The following is a 21,090-nucleotide window of genomic DNA, read 5'->3' as shown; positions in this document are numbered from 1 at the left end:
TGAACCAGTTTTGCTGGTGGCATGTAACAGATAAACCTCTTCTAGCAGCTTAAAATTTCAGGTAGATTGGGTGCATTTTCACACAGCAGAATACAATGGTCTGAGCCTTGGAAATTTTACCTCCTTCACTGCACCTTGTGTCTCAGCTCCTGCATGGAAATGTGGGAAAGCTCGAACACCTTCATGGTACAAGTTGCAATTTTGTTACTTCAAAAAAAGAAAGACAAAACACTGTACGTACCCCAACTTCATTACTAAAAACTACACAGCTGGAAATCTTCCATGAAAACAATGAGCCTGCGTGCTGTGAACAACTTAAAATATGATCTTATGATGGAAAATGTTATGCAATGTTAACTAAAAATACAGTTCCCAGCTCAGTGTATTATTGCAACTTTGGAGTTAGCAAGTTGCATTAAAATCAAAGAACTCCTCATTTGCTCAAGAAGTTGTTCAGAAGTTAGAAAATGCCAACATTTTGGACTGTCAGACTCACTTTCTCAGATAAGTCAAATGCCCTCATTTTCATGGGGATGTTTCTTAGATTCCCTCACAACTTAACCTGCAGAAACTGTGTACGGCTTTTTCTTCCAGGCTCAGTAAGCCCGTCTATTGCTTGTCATGGAAAGGAAAATAATACAAATGTAACAAGTATTTACGCTATTTATTTCAGAGAAAAATCAGCTGAATAATATCGTTAGCCAATACTGGAAAACACTTTTGCAGAGCAGGAAAGGAAAGCTACAGGGTTTGGTTTTGGGGAGAGGGTTTGGTTTTGGTTTGGGTTTGGTTTTTAAATGTGACAGAAATCCCAATTTAAAGTATGGCTTTATGAGCCAAGGTATTGAGCATTGACCTTGCCTGGGGTTTCACCCTCCTGCTTCTGGCTGTGTATCCCACCACAGACCTTGTCCTACCTCAGCCTTCAAGGCACCCCGCTCTCAACTGGGTCACCTCACTAAAAAGTGGCAGAATGCTAATGCAGCAAAAAGTGGGTATTTTCTTTTCTTAGTGTTATTACTGGCTTGCTGACTGTTGTGACAGGTACCAGACATGATGGGGCCACAAGGCGGAGAGCAGGGAGAGAGAATGAGGAGATGTGAGCCCTTGTCTCCATTGGCACCAGCGAGCTGCCGGCAAAACCATACCCATGCCGCACCTGGAGAAGGTCCTGCAGCAGGAACTCCTGCCAACACTTTGCTGCCTGGCCGATGGAGCAGCGTAAACTCCAGAGGTTAACCAAAATGGGAAGACAAAGTCTTTAGGAAAAAGTTTGCACCTCTCTGCTTGGCTAGTGAGGCATATATGTATTTTAGATATGGAATGACTTTTGTGTGAGTCCTTGGTATTTCTCTGTGAATGCCCATCACATATTCAGACTTGCACATCTCCCTGGCTGGGACAGCCATAGATACATCTTATGCCATAGATTTTCATGACAACACTGAAATTATGAATTTCAGTATTTCTCTTTCTGCATAATGGGCAGAAATCTTGTGGAGTAAAGACCTGATCTTTCTGAAAATGGGGGGTAGTGTGTGGGGGTGTGCAATCAGATTGCCAGGGGAATTTCCTGCAGATTTCCAGTGTAACTGAAGTCTGTCAGACAGAAAAGGTTTCTTCCCTTTTCCAGAGTCTTAAATAGCCAGTATAGAAGCACTGCATATGATTCATTTTCTTGTTTAATTTGCCTTGTCCTTCATGTTACACTTCACTAAATATATTTACTTTTATTTCTGCCATTCCACATGACAGAATTTATCTGCAAGAAAGGAATTTTAACTGCAAGAAAGGTTTTATAGACAGAGGGAAGCAGCAAAACATGAGGCAGGAATCTAATACAAGATGTTAAGCACTGTCTTTCCCAAAACCGAGGAGCAATTAAACTTCTTATTCCACTGAAGAACTTGAAACCTGTAAAGTAATATGGTAGCATAATGGGCAGCGGCTCTTAATGAGCTTATGCAGTTATTGCAAGTTAAAAGCAGTTGCATGTTTGGCTAACAAGATACTGGGAATACATTATCATTTAATGTTGGTGGTAATGCAGTCACAGCAATAGCAATATACGTAAGCCTCACAGATCTATTAAATTTACTATATCTTCTATGAGGAGCAAAAACAAGCAAAGAAAACAAGACACTGCTGTAGGGGAAAAAACCCCAAACCCTCAGGATTAAACCAAGAAAGCATGGTAGCTAACAAAAAAAGAGCAATCAAGTTCACCTTGAATGCAAAACCAAAACAACCCAAAACAAAACAAAACATAAGCCTTCTATCTCAGAGGAATCCTCTTTTTCAGAGTTATCATCTCTGGAAACAAGCTTGGTGGGAGATTTTAATCACCTAATCAAACAAGTAATAGAAACATTAATGATTTCTAACCTGCTGAAACTCAGTGTCTCTCGGGGCCTGCTTCATCACCTGAACTTACAAGATCTACATCTGCCAACTTGGCTCATGAGCACAAAGCCCGAGGAAAAAAAGGCTATTTCTGAGAGAGCTGTGTGAACCCTCTCCACTTTAGCAAGACAGTTGATTTGAAACACTGTGTAAAATACACATTTTATTTTTTTTTTCCTGTTGTGTTCATGGAAGCAGCATTCCCAGGCACTGACCAGTAGGGAAGCTGAGAACATGTTTTCTGTACCGTCCTTCTATTCCTGCCCCTCCCTGCAACCTGGCATCACCCGTGTCTTTGCACATGGTGTCTTCTGTCTGGCACAGGCCACAGATGAAGATATTCAAGGGTATGTGTCCCTGGTGTACCCAGCTTGTTACTGGCATGTCATGCCATTGACCACTATCTTTTGAGCCTGGCAGTGCAGCCAATTTGCAGTGGATCTGTCTGTCCTACCTTTATTTCCTTATCTTAAAGAGGAGAATGCTGTGGGCACTAGCGTCACAAGTCTAAATATACTTTACCTCTTCTGCTCTCCCTTTAGACTCTTCCTTCATGGAAGAGAGTGAGCTGGGTCAAGCATAATTTGCCCTTGGAAAATCCGTGCTGGCTGCTCCTGCTAGTCTTCTCCTGTCTCTTTGGAGGTGGATTACAAGAGGATGTTCTCTAGGGGACTTTCCAGGGGCTGAGGTGAGGCTGACCCACCAATTGTGTGTCCTCTTCCTTGCCCTCCCTAAAGATGGGAATAATGTTAGCCTTTCCTAGTCATCAGGGAACTTCCCCTGTGACCTTGATTCTTCATGGGTGATTGACAACAGCTTCACAATCACATCAGTCAACTCTGTCAGATCCTTGGGTGAAACCCATCTGGCCTGATGGACCTGAATATACCCAGTTTCTTTCTCTAAGTAGTCTCTAATGTATTGCTACTTTGCTGTTGGCTGGCCCTCTGTTTTCGGAAGGGCGTTGATAGCTACTGGTACTTGGGAGTTGCCTTTGTCTACAAAGACTTGTAAGAAAGGACACAGAGTGCTTCAGCCTCTTCTTTGATGCCTGTTGCATGTCTCTTCCCCATATATCAGCAGACTCACATCCTGCTCTTGCAAATAGCATTCCACTAGAGCTGTTTCTTTTTAACCTTAATGTCCCTTGCTAGCTCTGGCTGGGCTTTTACCTTCCTGTTTCTGTGCCAGAGTGCCCAGGCAATGCTTATATTCTCCTCCTGCTTTGCCCATCTTTATTTACGCTTGTGTGCTCCCTTTTTGTATTTTCAGTTCATTAAGACTCTCCTTCTCAGCTAAGCGGGTGCTCTGCCAGAAAGGTGATCTCTAGACAGAGGATAGTCAGATCCATATAAAGGTGTACTTATGAAAAATACAGCTGTTGAACGGCTTTTCTAAAGGAGATAGATTTAGGCTGATGAGGGCAAAGGCTTTAAAATAAGACATAGTGGTGTCCTTGTTTGTCCAGGGACAGTATGTTGACTGTAAGAAGATCAGGGTGGGTGAAATACCAGACCGTTCATCCTGCTTTTTGGTAAATTTTTCATTTCATGCTAAACTTCGTATTGCTGCAGCCCCATTGCTACCAAGACAGTTGTATGCGATTCCCTGTGTGGAGTCAACAGTGGACAGGACAGCAGAAAAGTAACGAAAGCCCAGAGCTTTCTGAGAGAATGGAAACGTTTCGTCTGTCTGTGTGGGCAGAGTCTGGTAAAGGTTAGTGTATAAGCGGCATTAGAGAGGGTCGTTGGCTGGATGTCAGGAAAGGTGTGGCAGGATGGCAGGTGAGGAAAGTTGTTCCTCAGAGAAGAGGAATTTGAAGATTAGAAGATCAGAAGGAAGAGTTTGTTGTTAAGTCTGGGTCAAGTGGCTGAGACAGCCGAAAGCAAGTGAGAAAGGAAAGGTCTTCAGTCAGAAGTGAATGACGGTTAAGATTGCTTGAGTTCAAGGTAAAAGGTAAAGAAACAGGAAGAGGAAGTGGCAAATACAAGAACAGAAGAAATAGCAGAAAGGGGATTTTGAGACGTCAGCTGGGAAAGAAAGAATAGAAAGCTTGCTGGCCTCAAAAAAGGAGAAAGCACAAGACCACAGGGTGAGAACAGGAACCCTTCCTAGCCATTGGGGAGCAAAACTCACTTGTGAAAGACGAAGCTGTGGGTGGCTGTGAGGAAGCATGCGGGGAGGGAGGGCATGGTGAGGAGGGCAGCAACAAGAATGTTGGAAAAGCAGCTGGAGAAAGGGTGTTAAAAGAGGGAGAAGAGAGTAAGGGATGGTGTTGCATCTCGCTGAAGAACTGGCTAAGTGAGAGAAAAAGTAAATTAATAGGAAAGAGAAGCGTGTTGAAGATTCCCGGAAAAAACCCTCCTACATCAGGAAGCAGGAGGGGGGAATCAGTTCATCAAAAATCTAATTTCTTTCTTTTTTCTGCCTTTCTTAAAACAAAACCCCAGAAAATCAAACCTTCCCCCTGCTAGTACATCTTTATCTAAATCCTCTTATCGGTTACTGTGCTTTCCAGTTAGAAATATATATATATATGTTCAACAGACCATGAGGAAAAATGACAGATTAAACCCCTAATCCTGGAAATATGCATATGCTTAATTCTGCAGTCATATACTTATGTTCTTAGCTATTTTTTTAGATCAGAGTTGGAGTGCTCAGCTGCTTTAAATATTGAAAGTGAAGAGGTTTTCAAAAGGATTTAATACCATTTCAGACATAACAGATTTGGATATTAGATCAAGAATACTTAAAAAAAAAAAAACCACCCTGAAAGACACACATAATTTTTAATTTGCTATGATATCTTTATACAACAATAAAATCCATATATTTATCATTCATGAGATTTTCAAAGCTGAAGTTACTTACCTTTGAAAATCTTCTCCTAATTAATTTCAGAAAAATGTATGTTCAAATCCAAAATTAAATTAAGACACATATGATGCTGGACCTAATCTGCAGTGTCTGGATCAAGTCTTAAAACTGGCTAGGTATTTTTCTGGTTTGGAATCAGAAATATGTAGCATGCACAAGCCTTTTTTTTGTCTTTAACATTCATACCTAATTCATTCAAAACATCAGATTAATAATTTTTAATTGAGATTTTTCATTGGAACATTTAGTTGTGCTGTCTAGTTAAAAAGAATTAAATTATATTGTCAGGATTTTCTGAGCATACTCTGATTTTATTCCTAGAGGAATACTTATTGTTTATAAATATGGAATCACCCAATGTTATATTTTTATCCCATAGTCTCTATGGAGAGATGCACAAATGATGGTGTAATTTTATAGCTGTGACTTAGAAAAATATGTCTTATTCCTCTCTTCTTTTATGTCATTATTATCCAACATAAATGTTATGTTATTACACTGTCAGAGCTTAATGTAGACGTGCTGATCTTCATTGACTTTTATCTTGGCAACTGCAAGAGGTTCTGTGATGAAATTTAGTAACCCGATTTAGGTTTCCAAATCATTACATTTACCTAGAGGTGTGGGTTTTGTGTATTTAAAATTATAATATAAAGTTTAAATATGTGAGTTGTTTTTGAAAGATACCTAATTCAGAAACTATTATAATTTTCTGTGTATTAGAGGATTTTTCAGAAAATTAATGTTGCTTTCTCTTCAGGTCTTAAAGTAAGGGGCTTATAATTAAATTCCATTGTTGTCATTTTGGTGACTTAGTGAAAAAAGGTGCCTTGTTGCATAGTACAGGTGCAAGAGAATGCATGTTTTGGAGAAAAACTAGTTGGAGAAAAAATGGTGAAAATAAATGTTTCTGTATGGAAAAAAGACCCTTCCGTGAAAGCTAATTTTTACAGTTGCATTTGAAAAACGTATATTAAATACAGGAGGCACAGTTACGGGTTCTCTTTCAGCTCCAAGGGAAATACGGTGTCCTAGTGTGCTGTCCCAGAAGCAGGCCAAGGACTGATTCATCAGAAAGACTTCTAGCTGAATATTCCTGCCCTGACTGCATCTGCCAGCCTAAAAAAAGACCTTCTAGTTCTGGAAAAACTTTGCTGACCCACGCTGCGAGCAGAGAGACGATGTTGTAATGAGGATCTGTTTTTCTTTTCATAGCACGAGGCTATTTGGGTTGTACTCTGCTTCCATAATTCGTACTCCACACTGTGAGGAAGACAAAGCAAATGCTCCGTTGGTGTGCTTATCTTCTTCATACAGTGATTTTTTATGTCAAGGTTGTCCCTGGGACAACATGATTTAAGTTATCTGACATTCGAACAGTGTTTGGGTTTGACTGAGCTGTCTGACAGATGAATACCACAGTGGATTAGTGCTGGACACAGCGCAGGTGCATTACATATCTATATAATTTTTGTACGGTTGGACAAAACACGTGGCCTTGTGCCTATAAAGGCACATTCTCCATGTAATGTGCTCCTGTAGCAGAATGGTAGAGCAGCAATAGTATTACTAGTGTACTAATGCTAACAGTTACTCCTGTAAAAGTAGTATGCTAGCAGAATTGCTCAGGTAGAAAAAGGATGTATTCTTGAGCAAGAATATTTCTGGCAATATCTTTGTGAGAAATGGTCTTGTAGCCCTTGGGAAACAGCTCATTGCTCAATTCAACAACTATCCCATCCTCTGGCAGCAGCCTCATGCATGACAAACACACCGGCATCTCCAGCTTTTCCAGCTTTTCACAGTGGACACAACTTAGAGTTCAGGAACTACTACTGCAGTCCATTGCTTTCTTGATCTTGTGGATTTTTTTTTTTTTTTGGCTGTCTTGCTTTTTGCCACCCTTTCACTCTGTGAGATCCTTGTAGAGAGCCTTCTCCTCTTCTTCTCTTCTCTTCTCTTCTCTTCTCTTCTCTTCTCTTCTCTTCTCTTCTCTTCTCTTCTCCTCTCCTCTCCTCTCTTCTCTTCTCTTCTCTTCTCTTCTCTTCTCTTCTCTTCTCTTCTCTTCTCTTCTCTTCTCTTCTCTTCTCTTCTCTTCTCTTCTCTTCCTTCTCCTCTCCTCTCCTCTCCTCTCCTCTCCTCTCCTCTCCTCTTCCCCTCAGCCTTGCAATATTTCATTATTTCATAAGAGGCTTATGGACAGAGGAGATAAAAGTCAGCCCTTCCACCTTATCTTGTTCTGCTAATAAGTTGCTGTGACAAGCCCACAGCCGTGGTATTTGCCTACTGCACATTAAACAGAACGATAGCATTTGTCATGTAGGATCCTTCCTTTTCTCTCTTCATCCCCTGGGGAAAATTGGATGCTGATTATATTGCTATACTTAATGAGTTTATTAGTGAAGCAAAAGTTGAGGAGTAGGAAAACTCAAAACAGGAAAAAAATTGGAGGAGCAGATTTGTCAAGGCTCTCAGGCACTGTAAAACTGTCTGAGGCAGAGCACAGCTCATCTCAGCAGGAGATGGATCTGTCCCCAGGGACAGTGGAGTACGCTGTCTCTTGGTCTAAGGACCATCACAAACATCATCGTTGGATATGCAAGGGACAATGCATTTCCCAGTGTATGTGTGTTCAGGCATGCTCTGTGTTCAGCTGAATGCCGCCTTCTCCCTTCATCAAAACTCATATCTTCCAAGAACTCTTCGTGCTTTATGTTCACTACTGTTATTCTGCTTTTTTTTTTTTTTTTTTGCTTTTCTCATCTTGCACAGAAGTTGAATTTCTTGTGGCATGACAAAGACCTTTTACTGTTCATGAGCTACATCAGAAACATTTTTGTTCTCTACGTTTAACTAAAAGTGACCCAGTAATCAGGAGAGCACAAGAATTTCAAGCAAGACTTTATTTCTCAGTGCTAGGAACTGTGAGGGGAAGACACACGCATTGTGTCCTTCTCCGAGAAGCATCCTCAGTCCAGGATGAGTGAAAAATCAAAGTTGTTGGATCCATCACTTGTACCCAGTGATGCCTTCACTCATTCTGGATGCCACTTTTAGTCCTACTGGCTCAAGCTGCGGCGAGTCATTTTTACTGGCATCCCCTTATCCCCCTCTGAAGTATTTGAAGTATGTGCAGATACTTACAGCAGTCAGAATATATTGATTGTAGTGATTTTTTCAGAGCTGTTTGTCCAGCACAGCCATATCCAGCTGCTCTCTCCTTGGGCTTGTTTGGTTTGTGAGCAAATAAGCACTACGACTCTCTCTCTGCTCTGGACCTTAGAGAGGTCCAGACAAATGTGACTCACAGTTTAGATCTGCTTTGGAAACCATTGTTCGAGTCGCCATGTCTTGGAGACACAGACTCTTAATTATGGAGGTGTTCTGGTTCCCTGCCTGCTCAGAGCTGTTTGGTACAATTATAAATAACAGGCTCTATCTGTGTGCAGCAGTAGCACAGATTTCTTAGTGTTTTAAGACCAGTTTCAATGAAGATTTTAGCAGTGAGTTTGGCAGGTTTTCCTACTATTTCAAACAAAAACTGAAGAGTGTCTGTTCCTATGCTCTAAGCACTCTACCAGTTCTTTAAAAAAAAATTTATGTCAGTCTCAATTTAATATTTCAGAGGACAGAATAGTGCCTCTACCTCCTCAAAGGGGCAAATGGGCAGACATGTATGCCATGAGGGCTCTTCTCTAACAGCACTTTGAATGCCCCACCACTCTACCAAAAATCATCAACCTGCCCACGGACCACAAAAATCACCAATCTTGCATTTTGCAATATCCTATTTAGGTGGTGATGGGAGTACCAGTGGGCGTAAATTTCACACATAGGTTTGGATTAAAATATGATAGCATACTTTAAAATAAAAACATTTGACGCTTTAATATTTCATGTTTGTGATGAGACATTTAGATGTTATTGTCTACAATTTTTTATAAAGTACTAAACTTGCTTTCTCATTTATACATATTTATATAAACAAAGGAAAAAAATAAGACACTGCAATTTGTGAATTTAATTCTGTTGTGGCAAATATCCACAGAGGACTTGTGTAAAAAATGTTGTTTGCTTAGCAAGAAATGCAAATGTTTTATTTATAAAAAGTGGTGGGTTTTTTTAAATAGACAAATACTGGATCAAAATACTTACTAGATCAATTTACAAATATGTATAGTAAAGCATCCCTTCTTTTCTAACTCTTCCTTGTAATGTTGTCATTTCATGACATAACAAATGGCCAATCTACTAACTACTTCGGGGGAAAATGTATTTTTGTAGAAATCACATTGCACAGCAATCCTGTGAGCTTATATTTATTGGATAATTAACATATAGTTCCAGTTGGTATAAAGAATTGTGTCTGATATGTAAGTATTAGATTAATTCAGTTGTCAATAGAATATGTAGAGGGATACTCACTGACTGTTATACTGCAGGTTGTGTTAAATGTAGGATTACAAAAATGAAAGTATTGTGAAAAGCATACGAAGCATTTTTATAGGGCACTTGGTTTTCAAATGACCTTGCAAAACTAATTGTTTGTGGAAAAAGAGTGTTGTTCTGTCTTTGAAAGCCTGCTTGATATTCTGTCATTATTTTATCTCTTTAAAGACAAATTCAAAGGGAATTTGAAAGATTTTATATATTTCTTCCACCTTAGTCTCTCACTGAGCATAATATTTTAAAACCGTGGGTTTGTAGGTAGTCTTTTAAATACTGTCACTGAAAATATACAGTGAAATGGAAACATAGCATTATTGCCGAGTTGCAAAATTCTCCTGCAAACAATAGCATTTGGATACTTGAATATTGAACAGCTTTTGTATAATGTAATTCAGATTAAGGCTGGTTTACAAACATAAGCCTTAGTTAAACTCATTCTAAGCACATGGGTGTGTGTATTACCTTTTTTAAGCCAAGAGAAATTACATTTTAAAGTCATCACAAAATGCAAAATGGGAGGGGAAATAATCTGAAATTTCATTTTCAGGCCAGAAGGGACTGCTATGAGCACGTAGCCTAATCTCTGCATGCACGTGGCCTCGACATTCATTCAGTAGTTCCCATATAAAGTCCATAATTTCTGGCTGAGCATGGATTTTAGGAAGACATCCCAAGCTTGATCTTTAAAGGCTTGAAAAGGCAGAGCATCCACCATGCCCCCGGGTATGTTGCCACGGTTAGTCTTCCTCGGTAGGAAATCTGCTCCACGCTGCGACTTTGCATTCATTCAAGCTTCTGCTTCCAGCAGCCAAACCTTGTTGTTCCTTTGTTCCCTAAATTAAAGTGCTCTCTGCCATCAGGAGCCATCTTTCTGCTGAGGTGTTTGTATACAGCATCATCAGCTCAGCTCCTGCGCTTCAAGCAGAGAGAGAGGCTGCCAGAGCTCGATGCCAGACATTATATAGCATGCTTCCAAATCACTGGCGATCAAGATGTAAGTGGTCTTCAATGCCTATGGATATGTTGTAGGTGTTGTCCCAGACCCTGCTGTTACAGACCACCACATGGCTCTGGGGGCTGTGATGGCAGACCCTCTCTAAGCAGCTATGTGCAGGGTGTATAGAATCATCGAATGGTTTAGGTTGGAAGAAACCTTAAAGATCATCCAATTCCAACCCCCCTGCCGTGGTCAGGGACGCCTCCCACTAGACCAGGTTGCTCAAAGCCCCATCAAGCTTGGTCTTGAACACTTCCAGTGATGGGGCATCCAATAAGGTCTCCCTGGAGTCTTCTGCAGGCTGAACAACCCCAACTCTCTCAGCCTGTCTTTAGAGGAGAGGTGCTCCAGACCTCTTATCTTCATGGCCCTCCTCTGGACCCTCTCCAACAGGTCCATGTCCTTCTTGTGCTGAGGACTCCAAAGTACAAAGCTTTGTTCTAACACAAGCAGCTGAGGTTCAAGAAATGTGAGGGGGGGCTTTGTCCTTCAAATTTCCAAATACTACAGAGCAGAGTTCCTCTGCTACTAGCCCTAGGCATGGGGTGATAGCATTTAATTGCCTGTCTGAGGAAAACCTTTGCAAACCTCCCAAGTCATGCTTTGCTGCTCAGGTTTGGGGGCACCAGCAGCACTTTCTGGGGAGCAAAGCTGGGGTGGGTGGGCTGTCTCTGGCTGAGGAGACGAGGCAGGTGCCAGCGGCCAGCTGGGAGCTGCTGGAGGGGGAACTGGCATGGTGGCATGGCCAGGGCACCGGGGAGAAGGCTGGAAGTGGGGTGCTGCAGATCTCCTCTACTTCGGCAAATCCCGACAATGGCGGAAAGAAGATGCACGTGATTCAGGGAATGGTATGGCCATGCATGTGCCTGGAAAATGTCATCAACATGGCCGAAGAGTCCGTGTTAAGCAGAGCTTTGATGTCTCCTCTCTTTGAAAACCGAGGGCTATTTCCCTGCTTACAAGTGGCTGTGACAGAGGAAGGGTGCCCTATGCAGAGAAAATGAACTTATCACAAAAGCGTTTGGTGGTGAGGTACAAGTAATCATTTTTGTTTGCACATTAATAATATGACGAAAGCGTATACCTCAGACAAGTATGTCTGAGGATAGTGTGTATGTACCTGGGCTTTTGAAAGGGCCACTTTCACAAAGCTGATAATACTAATTAAGCTCTGAGGAAAAATTCTTTTCATCGCACATTCATATTGGTTTAAAGTTTGAATTCCAAGTATATTTTACCAAATGGTCGAGTATACTTGTCTATCCACAGTCTGGTGCAGAGGGGAGAGAAGCAAAGTTAACAGGTAAATTAAAGTTTACACACGCACATTAACAGGTCCGTTTATATTTTTTAGTTTATATGTATGTGTGTGTAGAATGATAAGAGTGATGGAATATTTATGTTGCAAGCCCCCTCCAGAGGTCACCTAGTCCATCATGTGTGTATGTGTATATATGTGTATATGTATATGTGTATATATATATGTATACGTATATGTGTGTGTATATATACACACATATGTGCTATGAAGTGAAAAATGAGGATGTTGATACAAATTCAATGTTAGGAAGAGTAGTGTGTTGAAAAGGGAAGCAAGAGGACACAAATGAGAAGAAATCAATGCCCAGCAGAGGTAAGAACAACACAGTGTTTTCAAGGCACAATAGGATGAAAAAAACTTCAGATATGTAATGAAAAGATATTTTTTCATTACTGCGTGGAAAGAGTAGAAAAGCACCAGTAGTTGTACAGAAAAGCGCTCAACCCAGGGAAACAGTCAATAAATATTTTCTTCTGAATTAAATAAAGCCAAATGATACATGTGTATCAAGAAACAATGAGAAAGAGAATGAAATATTTTCCCTTTCAACAGTAATTGGGGAGAATTTTAAACTGTGCCTGTTGATAATTTTCAGATAGGGAATCGAGGCGTTGTGACAGTCACTATTGCTGATCTGTAAGTGAAAATGGGGACATTTCACCACTGTTTAAAAGTGCTGGGTGGGATCCTCCCCTAGGAAATGCTTGTTAACTGCAGCAGCATCGTTTTCTAAACAGTGCATCGGCGGCAGCGGTGGTTGACTGGGGACACGGACACGGCTGTGGCCAGTGCTACCCAGGAGGGCAGCCTGACAGGTCGCATGTCTAGAAGATCTTCATGCCTTTTGATCTAGTAGACAATGTGTAAGCTAAACAGCTCAATAATTACTTAAGCAGGGTTTTTACTTTGCAGATTATGAGTTTATATTACTCGTCTCCAGTCTCTTAGTAGACTTCTAACAGGGTTTCCCTTTTGGGGGAAGTGGGAAGAGGAGTGTCAGTTCCTGTTAGCTGCAGGTTTAAAACTTATTTTGGTGATGTCTAAATCCTTTTCTGAGACAGTTTTACCATGACAAAGCTCCTTGTTCTATAGACATGAACAACATTTTTTTTCTTTCTCTTTTTCTTGCCATTGCTGTGACTCGGTATTGTGGTGTTAAAAGCCCTTTGGGAGTTCAAGCAAACTGAAGCCACCAAGCAAAACAGATCACTCTGCAGGTCAGCCTGTCTCCATCATCGTTCACCCTTTAATCCGTTGTATGGCCTGCGAACTTTATTTGTATAAAGACTATATATTCTCTCAGTCCACTGATAAAAGTGTTGAATGGTGTCAGGCCGAAAATAGGTATCTGAGCATCTCATTGAAAATGCCCTCACAGAAATCACAATCCCCGATTTAAAATTACTGTTGATTTGTAAGTCAATAAGTGTCACAAGTATCTGTGTATGATTTTTTTTAATAATTCTAATTTAAGCGTTTTGCAAAAGTCTATTTACCAACAAACTTACACTTAACAAAGGAACAGTAATCTCATCAGAGAACAGTATCGAGTTTGCTGTCTGTCATAAAAATGTCGATTCACAATAATAAAAAAAAAAGAAACAAAGATGGCAGCATACTCATTTCATTGCCCATCTGATGTTGTGTCATGTTACTCAGGCTCAATGTCAGCCTAACTTGAAATTTTAAGGGTGAACGATGCGGTATAATTTGGATAAGGAGCTGCATCTATTACCCAGTCTCTCCTGATTAGCTTGTCCTGTCCTTAATTTTCATTATGCCAGAGAGAGACAGGATTACTTTCCAAAGCTCTCCTGGCTTCAGCAAATTGAGCCAATACTCCATGCTGAGGGAGGACGTGATCAGAGGTGACTGTAAATTTTCCCAGAATTAGGATAGTTTTTGTGAAACAACAACAACAGTGCTTGCTCAACCAGCTGGAAAGCAGATGGGCCCAGCTTTGCACATCACTCATGTGCCAGTCAGCATCTCTCTTGAAGCAGCACAATACTCAAGGGGGGGTGTGTGGAAACCAAAGCTTTGCCATCAAGTTGGTTCCAGCAGATGAAAATCAATATTTCCTGCAGAATTCCTCTAGCATGATCAGGAAAGTGACAAGGCAGGTATCATCAGTTTAAACGAGGAGAAAGAGGTGATAGCAGACCATTGAAGAAGTGCACACAGTAAGACACAGCATGAAGTAACATAACTAACCAGATACTTCTAGAAAATATGGTGCAGCGTCGACACCTTCCCTGGCAGCAAGGAGAGACAGAAAAACCATCCAGCCTTTCCCTGCAACTGAAGTGAATAAATCTCCCAGCAAGGTAATATATACTCTAAATTTTATGATAAATGGTTTTCAGCTGCTTCCAACAAATGTCAACAACCTATCTGAATTTCTTCATGACCTGGAGATTTATTAGCCGGGTCCTACATGGACCTCACATCTTAACTTTCATGTTTACATTTGAATAAGCTTGCATTTCTAGCTAGTCAGCAACCACCACCTTGTCAAGACTTCCAAAAACCAGCCATCAGCAAAGGCTGAAGTATATGGTCCCTACAAACACAGACTAAACTAGCCAGAGACAGCTTCACCAAGTCTCTTTGCTGTAAGAACAATACAGGCCCTTTCTCCTGAGATGTTAGACCCTCCTCAGTTGCTTCTTCTGTTGCTAAAAAAGGAAACCATAGCTCTGCAATTCTGACAGGGTTTGCAATAATGAGATTTTGAAAGTCTCAGCTCTTAGAAGTAGGTGATCAGACAAGACAGTCAGTAATGGCCAAGAGAAGCTATGGGAACATAGAAATCCAAAAACAAATACGGGGAACTTGAATTTATAGCTCCAAACAACATCTGATTAGTTTGACTGTAATACGGAGAGCCTGCCACAATGCTTTTATATGTTTAAGACTGGCAATAATGGATAATGCTGCTGTTTTTCTTTGCTGTCATCTTTCTTGACGAAACCTACTTTCCTCACCAGTCTCATAGTAGCAGGAAACATGCACTCTTATTGCTAGAAACTGGAGAATGTCTGTAATTGGGGAATTGGGGAAATGGATTTTCAGATCAACTCCTGTCCTGGTAGATATCAGTGGTATTAAATATCTCCAGGGCTGGAATATCACATGAACTGTTACACTTGACATGGGAGGGGAGAACAGTTCCTTACGCCCACTGGTTGGGAGAGTTTTTTACTGCAAATAACTGCAAAGAGAGCAAGTCAGTTTAATTAGGACTTTTTTTTTTTTGGTAGCTACTTACCTGAATAAGTCCTTTATCTCTAGTTTTTGTTTTCTAGGCCACATCTTAGTTGAGCATAGTCTGACAAGGGTCTTTGTGCTCCTATCTTGCAAATGTAAAGAACTGGTGTGTTGTCCCTTTAAGCGAAGACTGGCTTTTGCTTCTCTAGCTTTCTTCCTTTAGCTTTGATGGTAAATAAATGAACTCCTTGGGGTCTTTTTAGAGCAATCTGAGACTTGCAATGCCAGAAAGCGTCTCTGAAAGGAATAAGGCTGTGAAATGAGTGTTCTCCATTATACAACTGTCTTCCTCTAAGTGGTAATTATGATTCTCCTAAAAAAATAAAAAATACAAAAGCCAGCTGAAATGATGAACCAGATCAAATCTTCCCTCTGTTCCACATAACAAAAATGTGACTATTAGCCTCATTCGAGTCCCACCCTCCCCAGCCTTCTGTATCAATTTACCTTAGTATACCATACAGCACAGAGAAATTAGTCTTAAGTGAATATTTAGATATTATACAAGAATAAACCTGTCAGGAAAATAAGTTAATTATAAATGCCTCCCCTGTATACAAGTTATAATTTAGGGGGGTTGTGTGTAAGTGGAATAACAATAAAAAGAAAGAGACTGTGCTCGAATTAGCATTTTAATTTCTACTTAAATTTCTACTTTCACTATTGTTCAAAAGGTTTTGTGCTGTCCTTCATTGTAACTATTCACCCTGGATTTTAAAAAAAAGTTTAGTTGTGTGAGACAGGAGGTTCTTTTGTTCAAAGCTAACAGCTACTTCTAGGGGACTTCTAGAAAAGCTGTTTAAAACTATCCATTCAATAAGCAGGCTATTCTGGGGAATTTTGATGGCAGGAAAAACTACACGAGAGCTGCCTGGGCACCTGAGAAGATGAGAAGAGTCATCTGTGAGTCAGAGGATGGGAGAACCTGCCAGAATCAGTTCCGTTCCCAGCAGCGTCGCTACCTTGCCGTGTGGCTCCCTCTGGCTTGATCAAAACTAGAATAATCCATCAGGATTTCTTATCGATACTTCTTAGCCAGCACTGCTGCTGCAATTGCTACTGTAGAAAATTCAGAGAGGCATGTTTCAGCTCACAGATGGCTGTTCCTGGTCATCGTTAGCCGAGTCGAAGACAAGACGTTATGGGTTGCAGCATGCCTGAAAATCCTAGTCTGCACAGGCCATCTGCTATTCATTTTACTTATCTATAAATAGGCTTAATAATGCTGCTGACATCTTGTGAAGGAAATGTATACTTTTAAGGGAATGAAGTTTTCAAATAGGAGGCACAGCTCTTCCCATGTAGGGATTTGATAAGAAATGGCTAGTGCTTGCAGTGGTGGGTTTCTGTAGATGTGGCAGTTCTTCCAGTGTAGGCGAGCCGATTGCCTTGAAGTTAGGAAAGATGAGTCCGACTCATGGAAATGTATGAGAGGATGAAATACAACCATGAAGTAAGTCCCTGATCAACATCTTCCCTTTTGTCAGGAGCAACGTGCATCAGGGAGGCTCAGGATGCTAGCACGTTATTTTATTTTCACTTAGTCATTTTTTGCGGAATTGAGTGTCTGCATGCTGGTTCTAGCGAAGGTGATGGATGTGGCTCAAAAAATGGTGCAACTATGAGAAAAATGCCAGAGAGGATTGCCAGAGAAATTCGGTGTTCAGTTAAGCAAGTAACTTTAACTAAATACGAAGAGAAAAGACCATTTATAGAACCATTCTGTAGATTTGTAATCTGAAATTATTGGGTTTTTTTGCAGCCAGTATTTAAAGACAAGGCTTTGAAGGTGAAATCTCAATGTTAAGACCGCACTAAAATTCAAAAACTGTGTGAAGAAAAAGGCAGATTTTAATGTGTTTTTCTTATCTTCCTGCAGCTTCTCCTAACGGGTTTCCTTCAGTCCTCATAGATAGTTTAGCCATAGCTTAATCTAGTTACTAGTGTTTGAAATCTCTCATACGTGCCGGCTGAGCTTCGTAGTGTCCTCCTGGTCATGCTGCTGTGCATCTCACCTGCACTGCCCCTCAGCCAGAGGACCACCTCGTACCTGTATCACTGACTAGCAACTAGGAGGTTGTGTGCAGAATCCAAATCTTACCATGGTAGTTTTATCAGTCCATCTCCTTTGTAGCAAAAGGGTGCTAGGTGTGTAGACACTGAATTTCAGGACAAGTTATATGCTTTTATTGAATGCAATAGAAATGTAGTAAAAAGAGAAAGAGTACAACAATAAAGGCTGAAAATAACAATAGTTTAAAATCAAGTTACTCTTGTTAACACTAACACTTAAGGGCATTCGAAGTGCTGTGATACTTTTAGCTATTAATGTGGGCTGTATCTATTTTCTGAGCTGTAAACTTGATTAAATGTCTGGGTTTGCTTTTTTAAAACGCAGCTTTATATTGAATCATAGAAAAAAATTCAGGCTGTAAAAATAAATCTTATAAAACCTCAACCTGTCACATGTTTTAATGCTCATGCTATTAAGGATCCTGCCCTTTTGACATGGGGTCATGAAATACTGAGCAAATGACACATTTACACCCACCCCTTCCACCCTCTGGGAGGGGGAGGCAGTCGCTCTCCGACCTCCCACCAACCCAGTTCCCTCTTTCTGACCACCACCACCTTTCTTTCAAAATCCCTCGTCCCCTTCCCACCCGCCTGTCCCCACCTGGCCTTCCTGTGACCTCCCGTCCATCAAAATCCCTGACACCTCACTCCCAGCCCCATCCTTCCCCTCACTGCTCCCAGCTCCGTTAATTTGCTTCCCCTCTCACTTCTGCCCAGTCTGTCTTCAACCCTGGGCTACCATTTTCCTCTCTCAGCACTGTGTGTTCAAAGCATCCAACTCTGGCTCATGCCTGGCATATGTCAGCCATATGCCTCCGCAGAAGAAATCTCAGCACCACCCAGGGACCCGTTGCTGAAAGTATTTTCTTGCTTTTTCCGCTTTCTTCTGCCACAGCTTGTCTTCTGCATGCTCAGGTCGTGTGTCTGAATGCCTTTCTACAACGCAGGCACCGGTTCCTTCTGTCCTCAGAAAAACCCCCTTGCCCTTCTGGCAAATAGTCCTGTCCATGTGCTTTTGGTCTCTCATACCCTGATGGCTGCCTCACCTTTCCCCTCTTATTTTGTTCAAATACATAATTTTTCTGCATCCTTCTTTGTGAATTTCTCTCACTGAGGTTTCTAATGATCTGGACAAAAAAGACTGAGCTAAGCTGTGGACCTGCGATCACTTACCTCACTGTGGTAGCTTAGACTTACTGTAACACACGCCTTTACTTAAAAAAAATGTATTTCAGAGTAAAGCCTTTTTTTTTTTTTTTTCCCTTTTTCCCCCAAGCCTTTGTCTTCTAGTTCTCATCATGCAGTATCTTTGGTCAATGGTCCATCTATCCCCCTGCCTGCAGCCAACTGTATGTGAGCATTATGCTTTGGTGGACTCGGGACCAGACTCTCGGTTGCACAGTACGCTTCTTCTCTGCTCAGTTTCCTTTCTTTCTCACCAAATATCCTTCTTCTTAGCTGAATTTTTCTTCTCACCTAGTGGCTTTTCTCTACTGTTCTCCAGTGCTTTCTGCTGATGCTCTTTCTCAAAATGCCAGCAGCAGGCAGCCCGTGCGTATGGGTAAACAGTAAAGGTTTGTGAATGGGCTTCATGTGGCGTTCCCTGGGAACCTTCCTGGGCAGCCCGTCATATCCAGATGTCTAGGACTATTCAGGCTTGGTGTGGGTGTGGGCCTCTCTTTGTTATCGCTATTTCTTAAGGACAAACCCTTCCCCAAATCTAATTTCAGGAAGCACAATGAAGGCCCCTTTCTCTCGTCTGCTAGTGTTGTATCTGCAACTCTGCATCGTTACCACCACCTCTGTGGCCTGCACATTTAGGGTCTGTTTAAATCCTGATAGTTACTCTTGAAAAACATTTACCCTGGCTGGCCTTTTGTCCCTATTGCAACAGAAAAAAAAAAAAGATCTATGTGTTGCCTCCTGTTTCGTTTATTGTAATCTCTGTTCCACCTCCTACTTCAAGCCCAGTGAAAGGCATCCGTCAAAATCCCCTTTCTTGCCTGTCATGATGACCTTATTACCTCCCTCTCTCAACCCTTGTGCTGACACCTTTGGCTGCCTGTAGTTTAAATTTCTTGTTCTTTTGTTTTCAGGCCTCCCGTAACTCTTACCCTAGACAAGCAGGGTTCTCTTTCATTTTATCCTACTCCCTTCTCTTTCTGCTCAGACACTGCTGCCACTCGCACTCTCCTTCTCACCCAGCCCTCTCCCCTTGACCTAGGCTGCAAGTGCCTCGACTTCCTTCTTGTTGATTATATCCACTCATAAGAAGCCCTGCTGCTTTTTTGCACAGGCAGAGGAAGAAAGACTTCTTTTTTTTCCATGCTTCCTGCCATGGCCTGACTAGAGGCTCCTCATGGGCTTGCCCTGGTCACCTTGTCCGTCACTCATCTGCCACTGCTTGGCAGCTCCTCATGGTCAAGGTGCACTGGGAGCCTTGGGGAGGGAAGTCTCTTTTCCTCCGCACTTTGAGGTCTCTAAGAGGCACTCAGGCAATGTGGAAGGAGTTTTAATAATTAATCGTGGCAATTGAGGCATACAGAAGTCAGGGGTTATTCTGGCTTTAGAGTATTTGGTTGTCTCTAAGGCAAAGCTGATTTCCTCACTGTCTGGGCTGAGTTCTGGCCCAGGACACCACTGCCACATTTGAGTGGTATTTCCCAAGTTGAAGCCTTTTATTTCAGTGATGAATGGCTTCCTGTATGCTTTGAAGTATTCTAATTGTGCTGTATGTTTTATAGTTTGTTCTATTTGCATTTACAAATCAGAGTTCACTTATGGATAACCATTATACTGAGCTAAAATAAATTAATATTTTTATATTCTTCTATTTTATTATGCGTTTTGGTCACATTATCTTTCCCTATGTGGACAGTCTTAACACCCTCAACTAATTTCTAAAATATTTTGTCTTTTTGAATGAATGAGTGAAAATCGGAAAGAAAGCTTTTGATTTTCCTGATGCTTCCCTATTATTCCTTTTCATTAAGGGTCTGCAGTAGTCACCTTCAATTTCAATGTATTGCTGCTAACTGCTTGTACCTTTTTGCTGCCTGAGAGGAGTCATGTAAGGATATATCGAGCTGGATTTTCTGCTTTGTATCTGCAAATCCCGCAGTGTGTGACTTGCAGAAGGCTTGGCAGAGCTGCTGCAAGGTGGACAGTGGGTGCCCGTTTGTCGGCAAACCTGGCACAGCCAGAGTCAGCTGCGGCCATACGCAAGCAGCACGGGCAGCGTGTCTATCCACTGGATGGAGAAATCTCCTGAGTGTTTTAGTCTGCTGTAGCGTCTGGCTTCCAAGTGGCCAGACACAAAACCTGGTCAAATCTTGGCGTTCAGATGTGGCATTGTGTTTGCAGTCCGGGGGAGAGCATCGTCTGAGTTCAATGGGGCAGCTGAATCTTTGCATCTGTTAATGTTTTGTATTTCTGATATTACCTTATCACGCTCATGCTTTATCAAATGCAAATTTACTCCTTTGGTTTAGTTTTTATCTGTATTGAAAGACCTGATTTAAAGGACTTCAATGATAGGTTCCACAGGACTATGTTGAAAACTGATTGCATTTTACAGTGGTAATGGAGTTTGTCTGAGGCAAGATGACATTCAGTATTACCTATTGATGAGCTTCTTAATTTATATATATATTTTTATTGGTAGTTTTATGCTTTGTGAAAGAGTTTAAAGAAA

This window comes from Charadrius vociferus, unplaced genomic scaffold (genome assembly GCF_000708025.1).
Source record: "Charadrius vociferus isolate BGI_N301 unplaced genomic scaffold, ASM70802v2 scaffold195, whole genome shotgun sequence".
Classification (NCBI taxonomy): domain Eukaryota; kingdom Metazoa; phylum Chordata; class Aves; order Charadriiformes; family Charadriidae; genus Charadrius; species Charadrius vociferus.
This window is presented reverse-complemented; position numbering follows the sequence as displayed.